At 41.9% G+C, this 10,467-nt stretch overlaps 1 long non-coding RNA gene across 1 annotated transcript; it reads left to right on the top strand.

The window, feature by feature from the left end:
* The first annotated feature begins 265 nt into the window (after positions 1 to 265).
* LOC146002320 (uncharacterized) lies at positions 266 to 3,051 on the top strand. The gene is made up of 3 exons (XR_014443694.1): positions 266 to 316; positions 1,698 to 1,836; positions 2,931 to 3,051. It is a non-coding gene; the product is annotated as an uncharacterized LOC146002320 (long non-coding RNA).
* Positions 3,052 to 10,467: the final 7,416 nt, after the last annotated feature.

Raw genomic sequence — 10,467 nt, 5'->3', positions numbered from 1 at the left:
AGATGTCCCCTGTAATCAAGACAACGGATTCGATTCTTGGTGAAGACACAGTGCATTGGTTCGATCCTTACTTCACAGTTCAACTAGCGTATTTGATGATAAAGAAACAAACTTTTATTTAGATTTACATATCAGTTGTTATTGGAAGTTCAGGGAACGAATTGAATTGTACACGAAATTCCATTTCTATTTCACAGGCATTGTCACACTTCACCAACCGAGAAATGCTGGATGATGCAACTAAATTCGACTTCCTATCCGAAATAAGATGTCCCAGTGACAGAACCTGCCAAGAGAAGTGCCTTGTTAGAAGCAGGTAAACTATGATATCAATGAAAATGTTAGCTGCAGTCGCTCTTCTCCTCCACGCAATCCCTTTCCCTCTCACGCGTTTATTGATCGAGCCATCTTGAGTTACTACTTGCACAGAGATTTGCTTTCGTTCTCTCACGCACCAGGGATTCCCGAGATACTTTTGGGTGCGAATGTTCACTTGCATTACTACGAATGCATGATGGTCTCAAAGGTAGAATGGTGCTTCTAGCTATGAAAATAAAGATCTAGATATGACACCAAGGTGAAAGCACTAGCCTCCTCTAAATTCCTGATAAATCGCACACAAACAATTAACTTTTAGGGTAAGCGTGGGGAATTGGGTGGTATCATGTTATTTTATTTTTATTAATTTCCTGTATTGTCATAAAACAATAACTAGTACATAGAATGATAGCCTTATTCACTGGGCACTAATTGTATTTTTTCAGCATTTTGCTTCAGTTCTCCAGCGAGTAAAAAAGAATTGATTCCAATACTGCACTTTTCTGACTTTAAAAGTGAAAAACTATGTTTGTCCTGCCTTAACTAAATGTAACACTAATCTTTTGTCAAGTGGGAATTGTTTGATTTTTAGCCTTAAAACAAGTAATTATACTCCAAGGAGTATGAAGCATTTTTAAAAATCTTAATACATGAACTTTAAAGGAGGGGTTTAAGGAGGGGAGCAAACTACCTCCCAATTACCCACATGTTTTTTTTTAAAGTTTTGAGATACTCTAAAAAATTCTAAGTTGTACCAAAAAATTTACTGTATGTATTATCATTTACCTACATATATAAACTGTAAGCAGTAGGTTTTTCAAAGCCCTAGAATACTGGGATAATATTGTTTTATTTAGTTTTAAGAAAATTGCAAAGTTTTCTTAAAAACATTTGTAATTTAAAAATATTTTTTTTCTCCTATTAAAACTGAGTGTAAAATGTAGTTTTTACTTTCTTTTTTAACACCCTTTTTTCCACAGACTGTAGCACTAATATCTTGTTAGTTCTTAGGTATACCTCCAAATTACGCCCAGGGGGGTAATTGGGTTGTAAATTCCTTTTTTAATTTTTTAATGCATAAAATAAGGAGGTAAAGAAATTAGTGTGTTTATGGGATGGTAATTGAAGGTTCTCAAGATAATAAATTGGGTCCAACGTCTTAAAACAAGTATCACCGCTTCATTATAAGAACATACCTCCCAATTCCCCCTGCTTACCCTATATCTAAAGCGGGGTTCACTGTAGCGCGGGACCTCGGAGGAGTGCCTCAGTTGCCCCTCTGGTCTCACGGATGTTAACTTCTATATACATTTAGCTTCAGTTGTTACTAAATAACATTGCAGTATTTGGTTCTATGTGTTTCACCTTGTACTTTTCAGAGGCATGGACGACTCATGAACGACAGTCAATGGACACTGTGACGACAGTCAGTGGGCACCGTGACAGTCAGTTGGCACTGTGAAGACAGTCAGACTCCCAAGTGTTGCATGTTGCGAGAAGAAAAGTCATAAATGGTTGGTAAGTACAATTTATTCCATATTCTCTCTAAAATTGCAAATTTAGTTTACTGTTGATTTTGCAGCAAGCTTAGTGTTAACATGTTCAATAATTTTGTGAAATATAGCAGATTAGATATGGTGTAAGTATCTTAAAAGATTAAAAGACACGCTGAGGACATGAACAGAAAATTTATTTATTGCTTGCATTTGTTTCGTTGGCAAGTAATTCTCTTCGCTATATTTTAAACGTTTATGTACGAAATGCAAAATTTTAATACAATGACCCCACAAATTTCTCATTTAATGTTATAGAGAATTTTTTGTTGAGACATCCCTTGACTTAAGGAATCAGTCATGCAAATTCCTCTAATTTTGAAAACCTGCTACGATATCTACGATATACCAAATGGTATAAAAAAAATCTGTTTAGAATTCATTGTAGAGCATTCAATTGAATGGTTGTGTGGTTTTCTTTCGAAATATCTTCATTTATCGCAAACTGTGTTCCAAGTACAGCTTGAGTACGAGTGAGAACAGTCACAGATATTTAAATGGATCCTTGAATAATTTGTTTTTGAAATTTTGGGTTTTTTAAACTAAAAGTTAATCGTTGATCTCGAGTGCAGCCTGAACGTTATCGCGTGTGGAATCTGTGTTGGCGCATCTTTTATCTTTTTAAATTACTGAGGCAAAAGATAAGTTGCATCACTTTTCTACCTCAAGAGTAAAAGATGAACGTTTTATTTACAGTTACACTTCTAAAGTAATGGTTAATTTAGCTTCATTTTGAAATTTCTTCCTACGATATCAACGCATGTCGTCGTTTCAACGAGCACGACAGAGCGAGGCATCTCTCCTTAGACAAAGGGACAAATGCCTCTTTTGAGAGAATGGAGTCGTGCCCCATTAATTTCATGTGGGAAAAGATGTCCCAACTTATTTTGTTTCTAATTTACTGTAAAAGAATAATTGTGTGGGGCATCTCCTTTAATTTTCAGGAGAGGTGGCCAAATGGATAGTTTTAGGAAATTCTCAAATTTCAAACTGCTCATTTACATTATTTTTCAGTATTCCACAAACATGGATAAAATGAATGCTATCTATCTCTTGCAGGTTCCACAAAAAAAAAAACTGGCACACACGATGTCTAAATTTTGAAAACCCTCCCCCGACAAGAGGCCAGTTATTGGGATAAGGAAAAATTGGAGTACATTTCTTAAGGGTCGACTAGCGGTTAGGAGAAAGGGGTATGGTGGGGAGGGTTAAAGGGGGCGAGGAACCAGCACTGCAGAGGGGTGAATGGTCCGTGGGGGATGTAACCCAGGCCGGGATTATCCACCACAATCACTCATCTTTATGATTACATGAGTTTCACCTGGCAACGAGAGAGAAGGGAGAACGGTGACAAGGCTGGCCTAAACATGCTGTTACAGAAAGACTATCTCCACTCATAGGGTTTCCGTGTTACCGCTATTGCTAAGTACGTGGGTTTTTATGCCTGTGTTATATTTAAGGGTGATCTCCGGCTGTCAGAGCGGCATGAGACACCATTAGTGTATAAGGGTGATCTCTGACTGCTACATGGCGGCCGGAGTCACCATTAGTATATAAGGGTGATCTCTGGCTGCTGTATGGCGGCCGGAGACACCATTAGTATATAGGGGTGATCTCTGGCTGCTGTATGGCAGCCGGAGATACCATTAGTATATAAGGGTGATCTCTGGCTGCTGTATGGCGGCCGGAGACACCATTAGTATATAAGGGTGATCTGTGGCTGCTGTATGGCGGCCGGAGACACCATTAGTATATAGGGGTGATCTGTGGCTGCTGTATGGCAGCCGGAGACACCATTAGTATATAGGGGTGATCTCTGGCTGCTGTATGGCAGCCGGAGACACCATTAGTGTATAAGGGTGATCTTTGACTGCTGTATGGCGGCCGGAGACACCATTAGTATATAAGGGTGATCTGTGGCTGCTGTATGGCGGCCGGAGACACCATTAGTATATAGGGGTGATCTCTGGCTGCTGTATGGCAGCCGGAGACACCATTAGTATATAAGGGTGATCTCTGGCTGCTGTATGGCGGCCGCAGTCACCGTAGTTCACCCTCCAATTGCCCCCTCAGTTCTTAGTTTAATAACTCGTAGTATTTTCTTTTTTGTGTGCCTGTATGTGTGTGCGTGCGTGCATGTGCGTGTGTGTGTGCCTCTCTCGTCCCTTTCTGCGCTCACTACGGCGGGTTAATCCCTAGATCCTCTTCTGCTGCACCATCACTACGGCGTCCGGGAACTCTGGGGGGTTCATTCCTACGTGGAGGGGGGATTTGGCAGGAAGGAGGGCGGAAGGCATGAAGGTACCCCACGCCCCCCTCCGACCTGGACTCCCCCATTGTCCAGGATCTCTTCTGCAGTGCTGACTTTCTCCCTAGGGGCATTTGGGGGCTCTAAGGGGTACCGGGGGTCCTCAAAAGGACCCTGTGGGGCCCTGAAAGGGGCAAAAAGGAACCTAAAAGGCCAAATTGGGCCCTACAGAACCCATGAGGCCCTCGAGATCCGTAGGGGGCTCAAAAAGCCCAGGATGGGAGGTATGGTCAGTCCACCTCTTAAGGAGTGCTACTCCAGTTCGTGATGGTATACCCAAAAAAGAAAAAAATGAAAAAGAAAGAAAAAAACAAAAAAGAAAAATTTAGAGAACGATCTGCGTCAAATCTGAAGCCAGCCAGGGTCAAGAAGCAGCATGTGCAAGTAAGTCTTGTTGTTTTATGTAGAATTTTAACAAACGAGTAAAAATTCAATAGAAGTAAAATGGTTCAAACTTAGAAATAGAAGCACTATTAATATTCCTTGAGTTTTGAAACACACGATTCATTTATATCGTGTAGTAACATTGGCATTCACTTTGACAACCTATTTTGTGCAGCCACGAAAAAACATTTTACTTAGTAGTATTGCAGTTATTGATTGAATTAGTTTATTTTACTTCGCGTTTTGTGCCTCTTGGCTAATTTGCGAAGATGGGGATGAGTGATGAAATGATGAAAACGGTGAATATACATTCACAAACAACCAAGCCCGGCGGGATTCGAACCCGGGACCCTTGGCGTCGCACCGCGTTGTGCTAACCACTTTTTTATATACCTGGTGGCTCAATAAGTCACTTAACACCCCCAGTACAAGGCCACTGCGGCATGGGGGAACCACATTGACGTCACCCGCATGGTCGGCAGCCATCTTGATGTCCGCCATCTTGAATTCAACTTCAGAAATTTAAATGGGAAGGGGGTCGTGCGACATATCAAAATGGGCTAGAATTTCACCAGGAAAACAACTGTGACATTTGTTTTCACCTAACTTTAATTGTTGCAGAGTTAATAATACCACAAAGTTATAACACATGCTCAATATGACGTCCCTCTTGCGCAACACACACGTGTAATCGTCTCTCCCATGACCTTACCACATTCTGAAGAACCTCAGGAGTTATTGCAGTACAGGCATCCACAATGCGTGTGCGCAAGTGGGCCAGATCCCTGATTTTCGTAGCATACACCATGGCTTTCAGGTGTCCCCAGAGGTAAAAGTCCAATGGTGTCAGGTCAGGTGAGCGTGCAGGCCATTCCACAGTCCCTCGGCGACCAATCCAGTGGTGAGGGAATTGTTGATCCAGGTACTGACGGACTATCATCCCATAGTGCGGTGGAGCACCATCTTGCTGGAACCATTCAGGATAGCTCCCATCCTTGGACAGTAAGGATGGTAAGATCTGCTCCCGTAGCAGAAGCAAGTAGCCCTCTGCATTTAAGTTGCCCTCAATGAAAAATGGACCAACAAGTCTGGAACCCCAAGTACCACACCACACCATTAGCTTCCCGCCTCCCGTCACCTTGCTGGGATCTGTCCAATGTGGATTTTCGGGTGACCAGTACCGCAGATTTTGCTTATTCACCTCTCCCGACACATAAAAATTAGCCTCATCACTGAACAGAATCTTGCTACCGACGGCAGGGTCACGTTGCAGTTGTGCTATAGCCCACTCACAAAACTGCAAACGCCTGTCTGCATCGTCCTCACTAAGGTGCTGCTGCAGCTGTATCTTATACGGATGCCAGTGGTGGTCACGTACAATCCTTTGAATTGAACCCCTGCTGACACCGTTTTCCAGCGCCAGTCTCCGTGTGCTACGGGTTGGGGACTTTGCAAATGATGCCAATACCGCTACAGCAGTACCCTCATCCGTGGCTGTTTTCGGACGTCCATGTCGCGGCTTGTCATCCACAGATCCAGTATCTTGGAACTTTGCCAGCAACTGGCTGACGGCCACATGTGACACCGGTTGTCTTGCAGGATTGCGGTTATTGAAGTCTGCGGCAATGTCACGCGTACTTCTCTCCCCTGACATTAATATGATGGCAATCCGTTCCTCACGTGTTAGTGGCATTTTCGTTGAGATCAGTGAAAAAGGAAATATGCTACTCTTGACACGATCAATTCACATCATCACTCTTTTAAACTTTTATGTAAAGACAAAACACAATCGTAATTCCCATGCCAACCAATACTACAAGATATGTACATACCGGTAAGTCAATATCCGGACATTTTCAGTGATTGGTCTAACAATAAATACCACATAATCACATACTAACGATTATTTGAACAATAAACATTTAAGCAAAAAGGAAAGGACTTGTCACTCTCCCATGCGGAAATCGCCCTTAAATTTAAAATTAGGTGAAAACAGATGTCGCAGTTGTTTTCCTGGTGACATTCTAGCCCATTTTGATATGTCGCACGACCCCCTTCCCATTTAAATTTCTGAAGTTGAATTCAAGATGGCGGGCTTCAAGATGGCTGCTGACCATGCGGGTGACGTCAGTGTGGTTCCCCCTTGACCAGGCAACGATTGGTCATCGCCATTTTCACGTTCCATGCCGCAGTGGCCTTGTACTGGGGGTGTTAAGTGACTTATTGAGCCATAACTTTGTGGTATTGTTAACTCTGCAACAATTAAAGTTAGGTGAAAACAAATGTCACAGTTGTTTTCCTGGTGAAATTCTAGCCCATTTTGATATGTCGCACGACCCCCTTCCCATTTAAATTTCTGAAGTTCAATTCAAGATGGCGGACATCAAGATGGCTGCCGACCATGCGGGTGACGTCAATGTGGTTCCCCCTTGGCCTGATAACGATTGGTCACCGCCATTTTCAAGTTCCATGCCGCAGTGGCGTTGTACTGGGGGTGTTAAGTGACTTATTGAGCCACCCTGTATACTATTTACATCTGATTATAACAAACTTTACATGATTACTATACAGGTTAATACAAACTAGAATATATTACATTTAGGAAATTTGCATAGACATTGTTCTTTTTGTTTGCCGACATATTTTGAGATGTGTGCCTTAAGTAATGTACAAACTGTTCATGAAAGTCAAGTTGCTGATAAGTAGAAGCAAACCAAGCATAGTGCCCCAGTAACCACAATACACTGTTTTGTTTATTTTTTGGGTAATAACTAAAATTGTGAAACAGAAGATGATCAATTGTAATATTCTTCTCATTAGTACGACAGATGACACTTACGAGTTTCGCAACATATTTCCATGACGTAAAGGTTATTAGGCATTCACTGAGCTTATGCACTAAACTATCAGGCACGTTACGTATTAAACATAGTGATGAATCTGCCATATGCAGATCATAGAGTTTCACTCGAGTCAGCAGTATTTGATGCACTATAACGAACCACGACGATCGTATTCTTGTTGAGAGATGCCTCGCCTGTATATTTTTCCACACCACAGGCCAACGAGCTTCCGGGTGTCTTGCAACTATTTTAACCGCCTGTTGAGACGCTACACGCATTGCTCTGTACATTTGCGACGCCACTGGAACAGGCAGGGTAGGAGTTTGTAATAAGCCATAGCAGATCTCTACTAAGGTATCACGGAGGTACCTAAGGTTGTGGGGGAGGTTAATCACGTTTATGGGGGAATCCAACTGTATATGGACCAAGCAGTCTCGAAGAACATGACTAGTAAGGCTATCAGGACTCTGAATCATCGTCTCTATGTCCGCTTCAATGCGGAGCACCTGGCTATTGTGGTGCACGTGTGCAAGATTCAAGCCTCCCCCAGCATTATGTAAACACAAGGTCTCGTGATTGACACGTAACAGCTGCCCATTCCACACAAACCAGTTCACTGCACTTTTCAGCTTTGTTACATCAAGCATTCGCATCGGAAGTATTTTGGCTATAAACCACACTTTCGAAAGAGCATATACATTAACAAACGTGACTCGTGATTGCAAGCTAATGTTTCGAAACTTATTAATTTGTAGCACTGCTTTTACACTCCCAATCACTCGATCATAATTTACTTGTATCATTCCTTGCAAAGAAGGCGTAAAAAATACACCCCAAATTCCGTCGTTAGTTTATGAACCGTGTCCACATCAACAGGTGACTGAACTAAAATGCTGACATCATCCGCATAAGCTAAAACTTTTAGCGACTTTGACAGAATAGTTATTCCTTGTAACCGTGCTTCCAAAGAGGCAAGCAGGGGACTTAGGGAAATACAAAAAGCCAACATGGATAAGGGATATCCCCACTAGCGTCCAAAATGTTTGAAAGAAGCATGTAGGAAGCCAATCCACACCAGGGGCGGAGAAAGGCTTTGCCGCTTTCACCGCTTTATATACTTCTTCGAATGTGAAATCCTCATCAAGCTTAGTTCTATCATCATATATTGTACATTGTATGTCCTTAGGTGCTATGATTTTATTACCCGCTCCATCTGCAAGTTCAGTAACGAGTTTCCGTTGTGCATTTGGTCATTCTTGTATCACGTGACTAATCGATACAGCTTCTTCAGGGTCAAACTGAGGGAGTCTACTTCGAATTTTTGCACCCATACGTTTGTGGGCGGTCATGTTTAAGAGTATTGCTTGTATACGTTTAATTTCCGTATGAACCGGTCGTCCTGCCGATGCTTCTTCTATTAATTCACGCAACACACGATAATAAAAGTGATCTTTATTATTCCAGTCACGAGACCTCTCTTTACAGAATGATATACAGAAACGTTTAACTGTCGATTTTAGAATTTCATTCCACCAACGAAGGATGTCAGTATGTCGAAGGCGAAGCGCCTCCCAAAGTCTCCATTGCTCATGAAATGCTCGTTTAAATTCATCATCAGACAGGATGGACGTATTCAGTTTCCAATACCCATATCCCCTAGGCACTAAGGGAAGATCAATGTTAATTTCCATTATCACTGCCAGGCGGTCCAGGCGGGACGTACAATTGTCTCTAATATAAGTGTACTCCTGCTTATCAAAATATTTCTCTGTCCAAACGTCCACCAATTTAAAACCAGACACCAATTTTTGGAGGGAATTAGATGTGGCATAACCAGGACGTTGATCTTGTGGAAGCAAGACGCAATTGAAGTCGCCGCCATAAATTATATGTTTCTTTACACCTTGTAGTTCAGCCGCCAAATCTGTCGCAAAACAATTGTTCATCTGTGGTCTCTGATTTGTACTTGATGGGGCATATATATTGCATAATCCAAACATTTGCCACTTTCGCACATATAATTCTCCCGTTAGGGTGACACACAACGTTAGTGATCGGCACAATGTTTTTCATTAGAAGGGCAGTCCCCGTTGCCTGACAATTTGCATTATTATACAGTACTATAGATGGGGGCAGCTCAAAATTTGTCACTTGAACTTCCTGGAGGAGCGCTATATCGAGAGACGACTGGATAAAGTCACCCAGCGCCTCTTGTTTATTCATGTTTTGGAGTTTGTTAAAGTTAATCTTGCCTATTCGGAGTGTTGTAAACATATCTATTGCAATCGTCCTACATGTTATCAGGGACGCTGTATCCCCCTTATTGCCAAGGCTCTCCTTGTAACCATTATACCCGACATTTTCACCACAATACAATACGACCCATAGATGAAAAATGTACCACATCAAGGAAATGGAACAGAGTGGTACAAATCGTTGACCTTCTTTACAAAAAAAGGAACTTATATATAAAAAAAGACTCGATCACTCTATCATACCTATCAGTCCCCTATCAAAAGCCCTTCGTATATCCACAATCATTCCACTCTTACAAAAATTACTTAACCTCCTCAACATTACTACTCTGTCCACAAAATCAGTTTGGGGAAAGTTTAGTACTATTAGCACTGTTACCTTTAGGTACATTGCCTAAATTTGTTTCTAACTAACCTGTTTATAATCTAGATTAGTGTTGTCAGTATCTACTCCACTCTGTCGAGGAAATATTGTAGAATGTACACCTGCAGTATTTTTCTTCTTTTTTCTATGACGCACACGACAAATAACTTTGGATCCTACACTAGGGGTGGTCACTCCTTCCTTTCTTCTGTTAGTGCAGATACCCATGGATGTTGACTCAGGCCTCCCCAGGTACCTGTGGATGTTGAGGCACAGCTCCCCCGGGTTTTTTCTTCTTGCTTATTGGCGGGACGAATCGTGGTCTGGATCGCTTGTGTCTTGAAGAGTGTCGTTGTCCTTTATCCGTGTTAATTGCCGGAAATTAATCCTTTGTTTTCGATTCATCCCCGGATCCATCTTCTGTAGGTTTCTACTTTCTGGA

The sequence above is a fragment of the Lepisma saccharinum genome, chromosome 18 (genome assembly GCF_977018435.1).
Source record: "Lepisma saccharinum chromosome 18, izLepSacc3.1, whole genome shotgun sequence".
NCBI classification, from domain to species: domain Eukaryota; kingdom Metazoa; phylum Arthropoda; class Insecta; order Zygentoma; family Lepismatidae; genus Lepisma; species Lepisma saccharinum.
The sequence above is the reverse complement of the archived record's forward strand: the minus strand, read 5'-3'. Positions and strand labels throughout refer to the sequence as shown.